General features: G+C 51.7%; 1 pseudogene; it reads left to right on the top strand.

Moving 5' to 3' along the window:
• Nucleotides 1-413: 413 nt before the first annotated feature.
• On the top strand, nucleotides 414-4,117 carry LOC129863199 (ubiquitin carboxyl-terminal hydrolase 8-like; annotated as a pseudogene).
• Nucleotides 4,118-5,824: the final 1,707 nt, after the last annotated feature.

Raw genomic sequence — 5,824 nt, forward strand, 5'->3', positions numbered from 1 at the left:
TTAATGACATTTTCTCCTGAGCTGTCAATCCCAATTTGAAACGGTCCCTAGCCCCGCCCACAGTCTCTCCTCCAACTGACAGAGTGGTTGTTACAATTTTGGGGTTTAGCAACATTTTTATTTTGACATTATAAAGAAAAACCTTTGTAAACAACGGAAGCTATCACACTGTCATATTGATCTGAGCCTTACTGTTGAAAAACCCCTACAGTGTACGACTTTTGGCTGTCGCAGATGCATCTCACCTGTTGACTTCTGTCTGTTGTCGTCTTCAGTAGCCTTACAACTTGAACACACCCAACATGTAGGTGCATGTTTTTGCAGAAAGCTCCTCCTCTGGCTGGCAGAAAGAACCGGATGAGCAGGAAAGGAAAAGTACAGAGCAGGGCTGTTACTTTCAGTTATATCGTGTTCACTGATTTATAAAATGTATAAAATGGACTTAAAAATGATATAAAATCAAGATTCGAAACAACAACTACTACTACAAAACAAGTGGGATCACTAACAGTATATCATTTTATTTGGACTTCACTGCTGTAAGTTCCTAAAGGGAAAGTTAATCTTGATCTCGGAAGCCATTACAGAGGAGAGACTGGAGTGATAACACCATGGCTTCGAAAGCTAAAGAGCTTCTCTCTCGGTCTGCAAGCTCTGTGGTACCTGGAGAAGGAATCACAGCTGCCAGGCTGTTCCATATCATGAGGGACCAGACAGTGACTGTCATCATCATGGACAACCGTAGCTGCAGGGACTTTGAGGAGTCCCATATCTATGTTCCCACACAGATCTGCATCAGCGTCCCTGAAGAGGCTATCAACCCTGGGATCACTGTGAACCAGATCAAGGCCAGGCTGCCGGAAGCATCCAGAGAACAGTGGAAGAGACAGGGGTTCGTAGACTACATCATATTACTGGACTGGTTCAGCTGTGTCACTGACCTCAGACTGGGGACCCCACTCAAGAGCCTCAAAGACGCTCTCTACAAGTGGGACAGCACCACAGATCTCCACAGAGAGCCCCTGGTTCTGGAGGGAGGCTATGAGAGCTGGTTGCTTGTCTACCCCATGTACACAACCAACGCCAAAGTCAGACCCCCCCCGACAACACGCCCTCAACACCCTCCCTCAGCTGAACTTCTACTACCCCTCTCTGAAGGGGCCGAAGGCTTCAGACCCCCCTCTACCCGCCGACCAAAAGCCTAAGAGTGAACTGCAGGCTTCGCCAGCTGCCCAGCAGCGGGAGCCGCAAACCAAAGTGAGGAATGAGGACACACTTCTTTGTGTAGCAGGCCTGCCTGATGGCTGGATGAAGTTCCTGTACACGGTGACTGGTACCTACCGCTACTACCACGCCCCAAACAACAAACTTCACATCTACCCACCTGGGGCAAGCATTCCCCAGGCCCCCCTCTCCACCCCCCCTTGTGCCCAAATACAAGCAGCCCCTCCAGCCCAACCTGTCCCTGCCAAGACCACTAAGCCCAGTCATGACGTGTATGCCAAGATGGAGATCGCCAAGCTGTCGGCAGCTAAGATCCGTAACCAATACCCTGTATTTGGAGGGATGGGTCATGCTGACGGGACTGCGTGACAGAAGCACCTGTTACATGAACTGCATCCTGCAGTGCCTGTGTAACACCCCAGCCATGTCTGAGTACTTCACCAAGAACTACTACCAGGAAGATATTAACAGGACCAATATCCTGGGCTGTAAGGGGGAAGTAGTAGAGGAGTTTGGGGTGATAATGAAGGCTATGTGGTCTGGCCTGTATAAGTCTATCAGGCCCAGGGACTTTAAGTTTACCATTGGAAAGGTTAACGAATACTTTGCTGGCAACGAACCGCATGATGCAAGGGAGTTTATGCATTTCCTCCTAGATGGGCTACACGAGGACCTCAATAAGGCTGACACTAGTAACCCGTACCAACGGGAAGTGAATGACCACCTCCTGGATGACCAAAGGGCAGCCGACCTGGCCTGGAGCAGACACAAGCTGCGGAATGACTCCATCATCGTAGCTCTGTTCCATGGTCAGTTGAAGATCACTGTCCAATGTCTTACCTGTCAACACAAGACACGCACCTTTGAGATCTTCAATTACCACAACCTGCCAGCAGCATACCACCCTGCATACCACTGCTGGCTTGCTTCTGAAGCTAAGCAGGGTTGGTCCTGGTCAGTCCCTGGATGGGAGACCAGATGCTGCTGGAAGTGATGTTGGAGGGCGAGTAGGAGGCACTCCTTCCTCTGGTCTAAAAAAAAAAATATCCCAATGCCCCAGGGCAGTGATTGGGGACACTGCCCTGTGTAGGGGGCCGTCTTTCGGATGGGACGTTAAACGGGTGTCCTGACTCTCTGAGGTCATTAAAGATCCCATGGCACTTATCGTAAGAGTAGGGGTGTTAACCCCGGTGTCCTGGCTAAATTCCCAATCTGGCCCTCAAACCATCATGGTCACCTAATAATCCCCAGTTTACAATTGGCTCATTCATCCCCCTCCTCTCCTCTGTAACTATTCCCCAGGTCGTTGCTGCAAATGAGAACGTGTTCTCAGTCAACTTACCTGGTAAAATAACGGTAAAATAAATAAAAATAAATAAAAACCTGCCACTGGCTTCATCTAAAGAGTGCTCCCTACAAGACTGTCTGAAGCTGTTCAGTAGAGAGAAGCTAGATAACAATAACGCTGTGTTCTGCAGTCACTGCGAAGCCCGGAGATGCTCCATGAGTAAAGTGGAGATCTGGAAGGCCCCCCCCCATCCTTGTGTTTTACTTATTTTGATTGACCGTCAATGGCAGACGGATTCAGAAACTCCAGACCAATGTTGACTTCCCTCTGGAGAACCTGGACCTGACTCAGTATGTCAGTGGTCCAAAACAGAGGCTCAAGAAATACAACCTGTTTGCAGTCTCTAATCACTATGGGGGGGTCTGGATTGTGGTTACTACACAGCCTTCTGTAAGAACGCCATCAAACAGCAGTGGTACAAGATTGAAGACAAAGATGTTTCAGACATCTCCACCTCCTCAGTCAAGTCCTCTGCCGCAAGTATCTTATTCTACTCCTCTCTGTGAGGGGCGGATGGACACACAGGGGATTTTGTACATGTGTGTGTGTGTGTGTGTGTGATCTGGTCCGAAGCGTCCCCCAGACAGTGGCGACCTGTCATTCAGGGTAGGTGGGGCAGAATTTTTTGTTGTTGTTGTTCCCTGTTTTGCATGTTATTTTGGCAATAATACGTGTCACATATCAGTTTGAAAACAATGTCATTCTCTTTTGCTTTCTTGAGTAAGTTACCTCGAACATGCAGGTGTTTCAGCCTAGCTCAGTGCTTTCTGTGGTGGAAGGGCAGCCACTGGTAAATACGGAGCGTAGGGATTGGTAATGTTCTCTAGTTGTGCCGTGATTGGCTCAGTGTTCTGTCACTCATGGGAACACTACATCACCACAAAAACTATGAAAAGAGCTCGAAAATTCAAGCCTCTTGGGTGCTGCCATAGAGTTACATTAGAAGTGCCCATCCAAGAAGGCTCAAGGTCATTGTTATATCAACAGTAGCTTTGATTGGACTGATCTTGTCAACATCATACTTTCAAAATCTTAGCTAGTGTGTAACGGTTTTCGTAATCCTCCTCCTCAGACGAGGAGAGGAGAGAAGGATCGGAGGACCAAAACGCAACGGGTGTTGAATACATAATGATTTATTCACCAAGACGGGAAAAACACGAAAACACTATAACAAACTAAACTTGATAACCTACAAAATAATAAACGATGAAGACAGACCTAGACGACGAACTTACATATAACATGACGAACGCACGAACAGGGAAAAATAGACTACACAAAAATGACGATGTACAAACATACCGAACAGTCCCGTATGGTGCGACAAACACTGACACAGGAGACAATCACCCACAAACAAACAGTGTGAACACACCTACCTTAATATGACTCTCAATTAGAGGAAAACGCCAAACACCTGCCTCTAATTAAGAGCCATACCAGGCAACCCTTAAACCAACATAGAAACAGAAAACATAGAATGCCCACCCAAACTCACGTCCTGACCAACTAACACATGCAACAAACTAACAGAAATAGGTCAGGAACGTGACATAACCCCCCCCCCCCCCCCCCCCTTAAGGTGCGAACTCCGGGCGCACCAGCACAAAGTCTAGGGGAGGGTCTGGGTGGGCATCTGACCACGGTGGTGGCTCAGGCTCAGGGCGAGGTCCCCACCCCACCATAGTCAATCCCAGCTTACATCTCCCCCTACAAATGACCACCCTCATATTACACCCACTTAATCTTTTGGGTAACATCGAGACAAGGGGCAGCACCGGGATAGAGGGATAGCTCAGGACAGAGGGATAGCTCAGGACAGAGAGATAGCTCAGGATAGAGAGGTAGCTCAGGATAGAGAGGTAGCTCAGGATAGAGGGGTAACTCCGGACTGAAAGGCAGCTCCGGACAGAGAGACAGCTCTGGACTGAGGGGCAGTTCTGGATAAATAGCCGCTCTGGGCTGAGGAACAGCTCATGACTGGCTGACGGCTCTGGACGCTCATGGCTGGCTGACGGCTCTGGACGCTCATGGCTGGCTGACGGCTCTGGACGCTCATGGCTGGCTGACGGCCCTGGACGCTCATGGCTGGCTGTGGGCTCTGTACGCTCATGGCTGGCTGACGGCTCTGGACGTTCATGGCTGTAGAGCAGCTCATGACTGGAGGGCAGCTCATGACTGGAGGGCAGCTCATGACTGGAGGGCAGCTCATGACTGTAGGGCAGCTCATGACTGGAGGGCAGCTCATGACTGTAGGGCAGCTCATGACTGGAGGGCAGCTCATGACTGGAGGGCAGCTCATGACTGGAGGGCAGCTCATGACTGTCTGACGGCTCTGGCAGATCCTGTCTGGTTGGCGGCTCTGGCAGATCCTGTCTGGTTGGCGGCTCTGGCAGATCCTGTCTGGTTGGCGGCTCTGGCAGATCCTGTCTGGTTGGCGGCTCTGGCAGATCCTGTCTGGTTGGCGGCTCTGGCAGATCCTGACTGACGACTGGCTCTAGCGGCTCCTGACTGACTATCGGCTCTGACGGCTCGGGACAGACGGGCGGCTCTAATGGCTCGGGACAGACGGCGCTGGGCAGACGGATGGCTCAGACGGCGCTGGGGAGACGGATGGCTCAGACGGCGCTGGGGAGACGGATGGCTCAGACGGCGCTGGGGAGACGGATGGCTCAGACGGCGCTGGGGAGACGGATGGCTCAGATGGCGCTGGGGAGACGGATGGCTCAGACGGCGCTGGGGAGACGGATGGCTCAGATGGCACTGGGCAGACGGATGGCTCTGGCCGGATGAGGCGCACTGTAGGCCTGGTGCGTGGTGCCGGAACTGGAGGCACCGGGCTAGAGACACGCACCTTCAGGCTAGTGCGGGAAGCAGCAACAGGGCACACTGGACTCTCAAGGCGTACTATAGGCCTGATGCGTGGTAACGGCACTGGTGGTACCGGGCTGAGGGCACGCACATCAGGGCGAGTACGGGGAGAAGGAACAGTGCGTACAGGACTCTGGAGACACACAGGTGGCTTAGTGCGTGGTGCCGGAACTGGAGGCACTGGGCTGGAGACACGCACCATAGTGAGAGTGCGTGGAGGAGGAACAGGGCTCTGGAAACGCACTGGAAGCCTGGTGCGTGGAGTAGGCACTGATGGTACTGGGCTGGGGCGGGAAGGTGGCGCCGGATATACCGGACCGTGCAGGCGTACTGGCTCCCTTGAGCATTGAGCCTGCCCAACCTTACCTGGTTGAATGCTCC

The sequence above is a fragment of the Salvelinus fontinalis genome, chromosome 10 (genome assembly GCF_029448725.1).
Source record: "Salvelinus fontinalis isolate EN_2023a chromosome 10, ASM2944872v1, whole genome shotgun sequence".
NCBI classification, from domain to species: domain Eukaryota; kingdom Metazoa; phylum Chordata; class Actinopteri; order Salmoniformes; family Salmonidae; genus Salvelinus; species Salvelinus fontinalis.